Source organism: Crinia signifera, chromosome 4 (genome assembly GCF_055691185.1).
Source record: "Crinia signifera chromosome 4, ASM5569118v1, whole genome shotgun sequence".
Classification (NCBI taxonomy): Eukaryota; Metazoa; Chordata; class Amphibia; order Anura; family Myobatrachidae; genus Crinia; species Crinia signifera.
The window spans coordinates 52,771,084-52,784,727 of record NC_139220.1 but is presented as its reverse complement, the minus strand read 5'-3'; positions in this window follow the sequence as shown (position 1 = coordinate 52,784,727).

Below are 13,644 nucleotides of genomic sequence, written 5' to 3'. Positions count from 1 at the left end.
CCCCATGGGGGAGGCCGTAGACTTCCCACCCTATGTAATATCGTTAGCGATGGTGGGGGGGGGCATGTGCAGACCGACCCACTGTGCGAACGCCTTTGGTCAGTATCACAGTTGCCGTGGCATTCGCACTGACAGGGGGTGGCATCAAGGGAACGCTGGGTGTTCCCCTTGCCATGCAGGCGGGTCGATGTCTGCTCAGGGCGGGCGGCTGACTTCATATGACATCAGGGCCCATCCCCCTTTTTGGCCATCTCCAGATGAAATAAGTTTTTTAAAATGAACTGCAATTCATATGTTCACTCTTCATGACATTCTGCAGTATATGCCGATTGCCATCATAAAAACCTGGGGAGCAGAATTTCGGAAAATTAATATTTGTGTAATTTTTTGTTATCCTCAAAACTTTTGTGCAGTCAGTTACAAGTGGTTCTCTAGTACTGGGGTCTGTCGCCACCATCTGCTATTTGTAAATAATCCAATTTAAGGCTTATATGTGTTTATTGTGTGAACATCTGGCGTGGTGTGGCCAGGGCCGTCTTACCAGCACTGTAGGGGCGGGATGTATTAATATACATCGCCGCCCATCGCCATGCCCCCGCCGCGATGCCAGCGCATATGTACTAACATATGCAGCTGGCATCGCGGTGCGTCGACGGAGGCCCCCCGCGATACCTGTACTGTGGTCTGCCCCCCGTCTCTGTCACCTCCCAGCCGCCTGCTTCTCCCCTGCAGCCGGCTGCAGCTCAGCGTGGCTGTCCCCGGTGCCTCCTCTCCCCCCCCCCCCCCCCCCCGCAGCCAGAAGAACGTCTGGCTGCGTTGCTAGGGGGAGGAAGGGCTTACCGTCCGGGGTCCAGGAGGACCTGTAAGAAGGTAAGCCCAAGGGAGGGGGAGAGGGGGGGTCGGCAGGCCGGCAGGGTTGTGGCGGCGGCGAAAAGAAGCCCATAGGCTTCTATAGGGTATTGCCACCCAAAGGTGGCGATACCCTGCCCGGCGATATTGGTGCGGCCGGGTAATAGTACATAGGAAAATGCGGTAAAGCGGGGGTTTTACCACATTTTCATTTTAATACATCTCACCCTAGGTCCCCTGAAAAGCATCTGGGGCCCCTCCACACTTCATAACACGCCCCTCTTGTCCTCCCGTCCCATCTCTCCACTTGCTTCCACACAGTGAATGGCTGTCAGCACTTTGACTGGTGGATAGCTACATCCATAGCTACAGCCATCCACCAATCAGCATGCTTACAGCCATTTACTGTATGAAGCACAAGAAAACTCAGGAGGTAGATGACCAGCCCAGCTCGAAGGCCCCTAGAATTGGGGGCCCTTGGGCAGCTGCCCTGGGTATACATATACATCAGCAGATGCCCTGCATCAGTGAACAGCCAGAACTTACCCAATGGGGTGAATTATACAGCGATAATGTGATTTATACTCACGGTTCTACTTATACAGACATTCAGCATGGAGTGAAGTTGAATGGACCATACAGATCAACAACCAGTGACTGTATGGGTGTAGCTGGATGCAAGCGGTACCAGTGTCTATAGCATCATGGAACAGCAATAGTTCCGGTGTGGGTCATCTTACCGACAGTAGGGTCCATTCATTGTCGTGGGCGAGCAGTGACAGCGGGCAGGGCTTCCTGCTCGCTGTCACCACTCACCCTGTCAGTATTCCACTCACCCCCCTTATACTCCGTTTATTGAGCGAGGGGGAATCAGTGTATGTGGCTGCAGAGCAGCGCTGCATTAGCCGCGGGTCTCACTGTTTGGGGGAATCCTCGCCATCCTGTGACGGCGAAGATTCCCCCGGAACGTTGAATAGGGCGAGCGGCCGCCGAGGGCGTAAAACAGCGAGGATCGCTGGCTTTCTGCAATCCTCGCTGTTTGACCCCCTCGCCGGCCACGGCGAGCAGCATTGAATACTATCCAGTATCTAAATCGACAGTCAATTGATCGACATCAAAAGTTGCATGTGTGGTGCCAAAAGGTCGACATGCACTAGTTCAACATTGCCAAAAGGGCAACATGCACTAGGTCGACACAAGCAAAAGGTTGACATGAAATACTTCAATACATGAAAAGATCTACATGAGGTTTTTTGGTACTTGTTTCCTAGAACGGCCACAATCGTTAGTAATCGTGTACCTTAAGTTAAGGTACACGACTAACGTGATGGACCCGATTTCCTTTGAAAGCCGGCAAAGGTAAAATCGCGTTGATCGCGTCGGTCACGTGCACTAACATGGCACCCGACGCGACCGACGCGATCATGGACGCGATTAACAACATTTTACATAGCAAACAATGGGAAATGGGCCAATATGGGCCATTTCTCATTGTATATGCCCCCGTCATGGCTATTAATTAATGCCCCCCCATTGTGAACGGCACCCCACGATGAACGCCAACCCGAAGCGTGGTAAGAGTAGCGAGCCCGCGAGGGGCGGCGGTACGCGTCCTCCGGCCTTTTCATACCCCTACTATCCACGTCGGCGTGGAGTTGAGAACCGAGCCCGAAGCGTGGCGAGCGCAGAGAGCCCCGCGAGGGGACGCGTATACCTGTGAAGTTATGCGCGTCCCCTCGCGGGGCTCGCTGCGCTCGCCACACTTTATATTCTCAACTCCACGCTGACGTGGATAGTAGGGGTATGAAAAGGTCGGAGGACGCGTACCACCGCCCCTCGCGGGCTCGCTACGCTCGCCACACTTCAGGTTGGCATCAATCGTGGGGTGCGGCTCACAATGGGGGCATTTGAGCCATCAGGGGGGTTAAAATTGGGGTCTGGGGACAATTTTACATTGAATCCAATGTAAAATAGGGTCCCAGGGACCCTATTCACATTTGAATCAATGTAAAAATCGGGTCCATCGCGTCGGTCGCATCGCATGCGATTTGGTCGCATGCGATGCGATCAACGCGATTTTTCCGACCCGATCAAAGTCGGTGTGGCCGTTCTAGGAAACAAGTACCGTTTTTTTGTTGTTGTTGTTTCAATGTCGATAACTGAGCATGTGGACTCCCAAATATTGGACCATGTACCCTCACACGGTTTGCTTCACTCGCCATGCTTTGGGCCAGCTGACTTGCTGTGGATTGGAATCCATATTTATGGTAAAGCATAAAAAAAAAAATTTAAAATGGGAAAAAAAATGAAAAAACGTAGTTTGACGATTTCATATGTTGAGCATCACAAAGTCGAAAGTCGATTTTGCTTTTTTCAACTTTTTGTCAGTGTCCACCTAGTGCATGTTGTCCTTTTGGCGCCACGCATGCACAAAACTAAGGTTGACATCCATCTTGGTTTTGAACTGATGCCTCCCTGTAGGAGCCATTATGGAGTATGCCCAATAGTGCTCTCCATTTTCAACTCCCCCCTCCCCCAATCTGCATGTGTTTTTAACCTTACTGTACTCACTGTTATAAGGATTTCTGTGTGTTAAGCCCCGTATATCTCCTTTTCATCAGCGACCAGCGATATATCGCCGGTGCACACTCCCATCGTGGGCAATATGGTCGCTTAGCGACCATATTTCCCGCGATAGTGTACAAAATCGCCCCATGTGTACGCACCATTAGAGTCATTCCGGTCTGAGCAAGGTACTTAAGCACAGATAGCTCAGCACACATCGCAGACACACATGCAATACACCCATGATGTGTGCTGAGCAATCTGTGCCGGACTGTGCATCACCGTCGCTATGGGGTGCAAATGGGGCGATGTGTGCTGAGCAATCTGTGCGGGACTGTGCATCACCGTCGCTATGGGGTTTACATGGGATGATGTGTGCTGAGCAATATGTGCGGGACTGCGCATCACCATTGCTATCGGGTGCAAATGGGGCGATGTGTGCTGAGCAATCTGTGCCGGACTGTGCATCACCGTCGCTATGGGGTTTACATGGGATGATGTGTGCTGAGCAATATGTGCGGGACTGCGCATCACCATTGCTATCGGGTGCAAATGGGGCGATGTGTGCTGAGAAATCTGTGCGGGACTGCACATCCCCGTCGCTATGGGGTGCACACAGGGCGATGTCTGCTTAATTAATAGTCAGATTGCTTCGAAAGACCCCTGGAATGGCTACCCAATGAGGAATATGCTTACTGGGCTCCACTGCCCAGCTATGCTGCAATGAGCTATGTTATATGGGGCAGGAACATGTATGTGCTATGTGGGGCTGAAGGGTGGTGGGGAAAGGGTGTGCAACCAGGGGTAGCCTAAATGTAAAAGAGCTTTTATGAAGTCGATTCTATATCATAAGTACAGTAGATGCTGATTGGTTGCCATGGGCAACTCTCCACTGATTGACTTCCATACTCTTTTCACTACTTGATTCATCAATCCATTATCACTGCCTCTATACACTTACCAGGTCTTTCAATGAAGCCTGCCTGCGCCAACATACACTGTAATAATACATCCGACACACTCCTGCAGCGCCATTGGCTTAAACCTAATTCTGCTTAGCACTGTGCACCTGTGTCTGTGACACCATGGATAATTAATGAATAATGTTCAGCAATAGAAAACTTTGACATTGTTTGTTTTCTTGACTCATATATGATATATATCATTTAAAGGACAGCGTGAAACATTATGCTCTTTAACATGCAGGCATATACGTATATATAAAAAAAACTAACATGGGAAATATTTTTGGCTATAAATTGCTAAGGGTATCACCCAAATGCTAGCATATCTGGAGGCTAGGCAGCTGGTAGATACATGCTTTTGTTTATCGCTTGCTGGTTTATGTAGCCTTCAGGCCAGCTAAGAAACAATTGCTAGCAGGTCAGCTGCTGGTCAGAAAGCAAGGGAAGAGAGATGCCACTTTAAGAGAAGTCGGAGGTAATTTTAGTGCAGCTGGCACCTGCTACTGGTGCACAGCAGGGGGGTTAAAGGTCAAAGAGGCAGTTGTTCACCATTCACTGGCAGCTTAAAGGGGCATGTCGATTAATCTACTTTATTAACGTATGTTTATTAGATGGCAATTGTAAGGCTTTATTTCATGGCTTTCGTAAACCCATCCACTTCATAATATGAGGTGCCACTAATATTGATTAGTGTGCGCAATATTCAAATGCATGAATATATTTTAATACTAAACAATAACTTTCGGATCAATGTGGACTAAAAAAATAAATAATGTTACATAGTAGTTATATATTGCAAGCAGGTTTATGCTTGTTCTTTAGTGATCATAATACTTTTATATTTCAATGTAAAAATCTTTAAAAAAAAATAGTAATACTGTATTTTAATAAATATGTCAATTTAAAGAATACTATTATATTATTTATCTACAAGACCTAAATTGAGGTTTGCTTAAACTCTGAGCCGAACGCTAGACTGGTTATTTATTTATTAACAGTTTCTTATATAGCGCACACATATTCCGCATCACTGTACAGAGAATATTTGAACACTCACAGTCCCTGCCCCAGTGGAGCTTACAATCTATATTCCCTACCACATGTACATGCACACACAGACATTCTAGGGTTAATTTTGTTAGGAGCCAATTAAGCTACCAGTATATTTTTGGATTGTGGGAGGAAACCGGAGGAAACCCACGCAAGCACGGGGAGAATATACAAACTCCACACAGTTAGGGTCATGGTGGGAATCGAACCCATGACCTCGGCGCTGTGAGGCAGTAATGCTAACCATTACACCGTCCATGCTGCCCCCATCCTCTCGCAATTTGATCTTTATACAACTGAGCTAATATCGCCTGACAGCAAAGGCGTCTACATCATAGACTCACACTGCAAATGGTGTTACGATGATCGGTCATAGAGAGGATTTATTCACAGGACTGTTTGGAGACATTAAATATGGACCAAGGTACAAACCCAGGTGCTTTGGGACTCTATAGGGGTAAGTATTACACAATGGGTGCAGTGTGGGCCCTACTAGGACCCAAGGGCGCGTGTGTACCACGCAGATTGCACCCATTAAAAATACGCCACTGCATACATGCCAGAATCAGGCTCTGTATACGACTTTGCTTATAGGCCTGACTTATGGTGTGTACACACGGTACTTTTTGCCTTCCGATGTTGACAATATAGTCGGATGCAGATCGCAAGGGTTTTAACCCTTCAGATCCCGATCTGATTCCGATGTGCGTTCACGTATCGTAAGGCATAAAGTCTTGTCCGCCTTGACTATATAGTGCAGATCTGCACTATATAGTCAGACTTGTATGCAAATCGGATGTGCCTTCAGATACTATCCACAATCCGATCTGATCGGATTGTGGATAGTATCTGAAGGCACATCTTACCGTGTGTACACACCATTAGTTATACAGTGCAGAAAAAAAGTGTATACTTTCTAATTTGCAATTAACGATTTGAAGGGAACGATTTGAAGGACAATGTGGGCTTTCCCGATCGATCGGAACAACCAATCATTCAAATCATTCCATGCATCGTTAACGATGGTCTATGATATTCCATGCATGTAGGAACGTCATCGACTAATCTTTTGTATCGAATTGTTCCGCTTGTACCCATGATGAATGATTTGATACACTTGTGAATGATGTTGGATCGCTTCCTCAGCCCTTAATCCAGCCATAAAGCCATATGAATACACAAAAAAGAACAAATACTCTTATATGGGGGTTTATTTACTAAGATGGGAATTCTATTGAAGATGGGATGTTGCTATGGGTAACCAATCAGATTCTATCTGTTATCTTCTAGAAGGTGCTAAATAAATAAGAAGTAGATGCCGATTGGTTGCCCATAGCAACATCCCTTCTTCAATAGAACTCCCATCTTAGTACATAAGCCCCATGATGTCACAGGCACTGTTTTGTGCAAATACTGTACATCAGTATTAATAGACACATGACTTTGCCAATCCAGAGGGGATTATGGGCCTGATTCAGAGTTGACCACTATTGTGTGAATTCGCAATCCGTTCAGTTACCACAATAGCGACAAAAATATCTCATCGCAATCCTCTCGCAATTTGAATGATAGCAACTCCGTTTTTGGGGGTGGTAACCCTGTGTTTTTCTGGAAGTGTCAGAAAGAACGCAGGCGTGTCAAGGCGTTTGAAGGGAAGGTTTGTGATGCCACCGCCAGCCTCTATCAGCCTGAGTATGCCGTAGAGTTTTGGCAGGGTCAGACTTACAATTGCACAGACTGAAAAAATGATCTGATAGTTTGTGAATTGATTTAAGACATAACTGATGATTAAGAATTTACGGGGGGGGGGGGGGAGTTTAATTGAAGTGGAACAGCAATGGAAGTTTATTGGTCTTTATTGTGACATTATAACTGTGTCTAAAACAATTACTGTAGGTACATACATTTGATCAACTAATAAATCCACCTGTGTCACCTTGCCTCCCAACTGTCCCAATTTCACATGGAATGTCCCACTTTTCAGATACTGTTCCTGCCGCAGGCTGCAGTGTTCAATGGGCATGTGGATGGTTGGAGGAGCATTTGATCACCGCAAAATAGAGGGTAATCCCTGAATAGATGCCATGCAAAAATAACAATGCCGGTATCATGAATGAAGGAATCTGGACAAGTGTGTCTAGTAAGTATACTTGCCCACCCCTGCCCCCCACCTAATGTTAACCCTTACTTCCTACAGCCTAATTTTAAACTTTCCCCTCCTGCAACTTAACCCTCCTGCCTCGCTAGCTAACCCCCCTCCCCCTTCTAAGACCCTAATGCTCCTCAACCCCCTTGCAGCCTAACCCCCAACCTTCTTGCAGCCTAACCCTAACTCACCCCATGGTGCCTAGCAGGGATGCCGACGTCTGTATTCTGACTGCCCACATCATATCCGCCAGGATCATCACCACATCCTACATGAGCGTGGCATCTAAACAGTACAGGAAGGTGATCCTGGAGACAGCCCAGCTGCTGTGGAGGACTTGGCATGTCTCGCAGGTGTTGAAAACAGGGGTGTGCTGTAAGGCTGTCGCCTCCCATCCGATGCTGTGCCCCTTTTAGGCAATTTTTGACATGCATGTGTTCTCCCTTCAACCCTTTTTGGTAGATGTGGTGTAATCTATACAGAATGCATTCACAATTTGCAGGTACAGAATGGCGTTACACTTTCTTAAACGTGGAATGATTATTTTACACTAACAATAGCAGGGGCATAAAACACAAAGCATCACAGGGGAACTCTGTGCAATTTCCACAAGAAGCAAATCCACCCTAGAATATCAGAGTTTTTTTCACAGCACCCCTAGGCAGGGCCACCAATAGGGGGGTGCTGTGGGTACAGCTGTCCCGGACCCCAGAATCTGGAAGGGCCCAGGCAGCTCATTTTGCCCACTACAACCCCCTGACTGCCTCTGCTGTGCTGTGCTCAGTGCGCTGAACAAAGCAGGTCCCGGAGCGCAGGCTTATTTAACCCAGGACGCCGGCGGACGAATAAAATGCTGCAGCGGCTTTTGAGCCAATCAGAGCTCGCTTACCAGCAGTCAAACAGAGAGGCTCACCGGCTGGTGCTGTATTTTAATTGCCGGCATCCTGAGTTGAAGAAACCTGCGATCCGCGACCCCTGGGCTGCAGCTCAGTGGAAGAGGAGATGGGGAGCAGGAGCCGGGCCAAAAGAAATGTAGAAAAAATATAAACTTAAGTAGAATGTGTTTATATGTGATTTATGTATTTGCTTCTGTTTGTACATATTTTATGATTGGCAGCCACCAGCACTGGTTTTGTCCATAAATAATTGACCATAAATAATTTGAATTGGCCCTGGACCACCAACTCATGGCACCCCTGCAAGTGTCCTGAGGCACCCAGGAAGTTACGGCACACAGTTTGGGAACCACTGCTCTAAGATACAATAAACAGTATCTTCTAGAAACATCTTTAGAGTAAACATGAAATTGACTGGGGCTTCTCCACTCTAACCATCACCAGATGCAGACATAGTTTTCACATTTTAGGCATATACAGTTAGCTGAGTAATGCAGCTTACGGACCTATTCAATTAGCACCGACTACCCCGTGCATCCCAATGGTTGACTGAGCCTCATAGCTTCATGAGCTGTGAAAAAAAGCCAGAAAGAAAATGGCAAAATTGTGGGTTCAAGCATGGGGAAAACTCATTAAAAAGGTTATTTCATTGAATAGCCTTTCCCCACATTGCAGGGATTTTAGCTGGCATTTACCCACTTTTTTATATGTATATCAGGGTTGCCGACCCTCCCGGAATTCCCGGGAGTCTCCCGAAAATCGGGTCCCCCTCCTGGCCCCCCGGAAGGGTGGGCAACCCTCCCGGAATCTGGGGGACCCCCCTGAGCCCCCCGAATTGCAGCATGTAAATGCCGCAATCCGCGGGTCTCAGAGGAGGGGGCGGAGCTAAAATGGCACAACCGTGTCATTTTAGCCCCGCCCCCTCCATGGAGATCAGTAATTTCTCCTATTTCCCGTAATGGGGGCAGAGCTTAATGACGTCACAGTCAAGCCCCGCCCCCCGATCGGGTAAGGAAAGTCTCCTCTCCTGGCTTCTCCCGGAGAGGAGCATTTAAAGGTCGGCAACCCTGATTTATATGCCTGTTTATATTATAATGGTTCATGACTGAAGTTTTATTATTTAATATTTTGCACTTTTATCATGAAGATATAACACTGTTGTTCAGTCTTACGTTTTATTTGTCATGTGTGGGATGAGGAGGATGAACCGCATCATTTGTTTTGAAAAGAGAACCTATCGCTAAGGAAAGTACCTTCAACATTTCTATTGCGTTCGGAGAGCAGGCAAGTATGACGAATGTAGTGTAAAGCAATAGAATCAAGCAGTGTAACTTATTTACTGAGGGGTCCAGTGCAGAGGTCATTCATTATCACTATATATATTTGCATTTTAGATTGTGCATTTTAGAATTACATTTCCGATTGTGCATTAAAATGGTATTGCCAACGATTCAAAAATATTATGTCTGGAGCCAAAGCAGGAAGCCCTTGACTGAGACTCATACTTATCAACTGTCATATAACAAATGGGGACTTTCAATGAGAGGACCAAGATCTTTTACTAAAGTTAACATGAACCGAAACTGAAAAAAGTATTTTTGGGGGGGGGGGTATTTCTTAATTTTGAGATACAGTTTATGTGCATGCATATGTAAGTCCCACTAATTGCATTCTGCAAGACACATCTTACTGCTCAAACCTCATTAAGACACTTTAATTTGGGCTATAGCTCCCTTAGTTCACATTATTGCTAATACTGAAAGTAGAAAACTTACTTCAATGTAGAGATTTTGCTGCCAATAAAATCAATAGAGCCTGCGGGATATTAAACTATTGTCACAAAAACCTTTGGAACTTTGAGTTACATTAATAGGAAAGGCATTTGGAATTGAATTCAGGGGCACCAACAGGTGTCCCGGACCCAGGGGACGTGGTCAAAGCAGGAAGGTGTGGTCAGCCCCCCCTTTTTTTTTATAGAAAATATTGCTAATTGTGTGGCAGCGATGCTGCTGTATATAAAGCACAGGGGGCCATCTGTGGCAGACAGGCGGGCAGATGGGTGCAATAGACCACCCCCCACACACACACATCTCACAGGTAGAGGAATAACTGCCTCTGCAGATGCCTCTCTCCCTAGCGCAGCACAAAGCAGCTTCTTCCCCGCTGTCTACAAAAGGCCCCTCCAACAGGCCCGGTCCTGGGTACTGAGTCTGAGTACCTGCTCTCTCCTCTCCGCACCACTGACTGTATAAATATACTGTACAGAGATATTACCGTTTACATAACTAAAAATATTTGGTAATCTTTACCTAGAACGGCGCCCATCGCGGGCATCGCATGTACATTGCATGCCATTATAATGGCATGCGATGCGACCGATGCTATACCCGCGATTTTACATAGAAATGCATGTTAAAATGTAAATCGCGTCGGTCGCATCGCATATGACCATAAAATCACATGCGATGCGACCGACGCGATTACCACGATTTTACATCAGGAAAATGGCCCAATTGACCCGATTTTACATAGCGAACAATGTTAAATGGCCCACAGACCCCAAATAGCCACCCTGAAGTGTGAAATGGCCCCCCAATTGTTAACGCTACCCCACGATCAACGTCAACCCGAAGCGTGGCGAGCGCAGCGAGCCCGCGTGGGGCGGCGGTACGCGTCCTCCGACCTTTTCATACCCCCACTATCCACGCCGGCGTGGAGTTGAGAATAGAAAGTGTGGCGAGCGCAGCGAGCCACCGAGCCCGAGCCCTTCACAGGTATCCGCGTCCCCTCGCGGGCTTCACAGGTATCCGCGTCCCCTCGCGGGCTTCACAGGTATGCGCGTCCCCTCGCGGGGCTCGCTGCGCTCGCCACGCTTCGGGTTGACGTTGATCGTGGGGTGGCGTTAACAATTGGGGGGGCCATTTCACACTTTAGGGTGGCTATTTGTGGTCTGTGGGCCATTTAACATTGTTCCCTATGTAAAATCGGGTCAATTGGGCCATTTAACATTGTTCCCTATGTAAAATCGCGGTAATCGCGTCGGTCGCATCGCATGTGATTTTTTGGTCGCATGCGATGCAACCAACGCAATTTTTTACCTTGCGATGCCTAAGATCAAAATCGTGGGCGCCGTTCTAGGTAAAGAGTACCAAATATTTTATTAACATGATTATTCTCATTCTATAGAAAGATGATTGGGTCAATTTTGTTGGAAACTAAACACACCCAAACTTTGGAGATCCCAGTAGAAATGAGGGGCAGATGTACTAAGCCTGGTGAAGAGATGAAGTGGAGATAAAGGCCCTTATTCTGATCGGTGCGGATATATCCGCGTGCGTTCGGCCCGCCGATGTTTTGTGTCTGCGCATGTGATATGTGAACACTCCGAACAGGGTATGGAGAGGGGCGTGAAGGGCTATTTGGGCTCATTACCATATGCATACGCCCCGCGTATGGTAATGCGGCCGTGACGCACGTGTAGGGGGCGGACATATGACATCGCCGGATGTCAGCTGCCCGCCCAGATCCCGGCTTTTGCATGGAAAAATGTCCGTGTGGTCTGAGGTTGCGGGAGCTGGTGGAGCACTCGGTCCTGCATTCGATGGTCTGCGACCATCGAATGATGGGGGAGGTTCCCTTAGATGGAGGAGGCATATTCCGTGAAAAATACACGTGCGGTCTGTTCGGCCAGCTTCTTACCGCATACGGACGGAGTTGGCGATCCGTATGGAAGGCGGGGTTTCGCACGCACGGTCCTGGCCGCATAATCGGCTCTGGCCGCACCGATCAGAATAAGGGTCAAAGTGAAGATAAAGTGGAAGGGGATAATGCACCAGCCAATCAATTCCCAACTGTCATTTTTCAAGCATAGCTGATTGGACACGGAATACATGTGAAGTTATCCGCGTACGCTCGCCATGCTTCGGGATGGCATGGATGGTGGAATAAGCAAAGTCGACAGCTGTTACGTCGACTAGTGTCATTGTGAACAGGTTTAATAGTGTTTTTCACACTGCACCCCTGTGTACCCCTATATCCAACTAAAATTTAGACGCTGTAAGGGTCTAAATTTAGATGCACTCTTGTTAGCGGTTTGCGGAGCTAAAGTGTCTAAATGAACAGTATGCCGGTGCTGTACTTAGATGTCTGAATTTTGTGTCTACTACTTAGACGCTATAGCGTCTAAGTAGTAGACGCCAAATTCAGACGCCCCCTTTGTTAGCGGTGTGCCGGGCTGTCCATTTATCTGTGGAACTACAAGTACCACAATGACCTGTCCGCTCTAGACTGCCGCAGAGTCACTACGCTGACAATGTAGTTCATTACAGATAACGTAGCACGTAGCTTAAGGCAGTCTGGTAAGCTTTCAAGATTCAGAGCTAGAGTGGCATGCGCTGCCGCCGTGAAACTAAACAAGTACCGTATTTTGAGATAAGCGAAGAGATATAAGTTGATGTAGTCAGAGTAATGGATTTGTATTTAAGTAGAAGTATCATTATATTGAATGCGGTAATATACAGGCAACCAATGGAGGGATTCGCAAAGCGGATCAGCAGACGATGAACGTCTAGCCAGGAAGATCAGCCTAGCAGCTGCATTCAAAATGGATTATAGTGGTGAGAGTCTTTTCTTAGGAAGACTGGTAAGGAGGCCATTGCAATAGTCAATGCGTGATATAATGAGTGCATGGATTAGAGTTTTTTCAGTGTCTTGTGTAAAGTACAGACGGATTTTGGATATGTTTTTTAGATGCATGTAACATGATTTAGAGAGAGATTGAATGTGAGGATTGAAGGACAGTTCAGAATCGAGGATGAGCCCTAGGCAGTGAGCTTGTGGAGTAGGATTAATTGTTGTGTTCTCAACAGTGATAGAGATTGGTAACAGGTTGGTAACTACTATCCATGTGGACTATAATAGGGAATAGTACCCTTTGGCAAGAGCAGTGTTATTGGAGCTAGACTCATTGCCCAAAGGATGGTGAGCGAAACAAGTTTGTGAGGGTAAACGTCTTTACTATGTGGTCACATATTACTAAATATGGATGGTGTGATGGTTAGCTTGACAGCACTGAGGTCATCAGTTTAATTCCCACCATGACCCTCACTTTGTGGAGCTGGTATATTCTCCACATGCAATTTTTGGGTAAAAAGCATTCAAATTAGCATGTTTA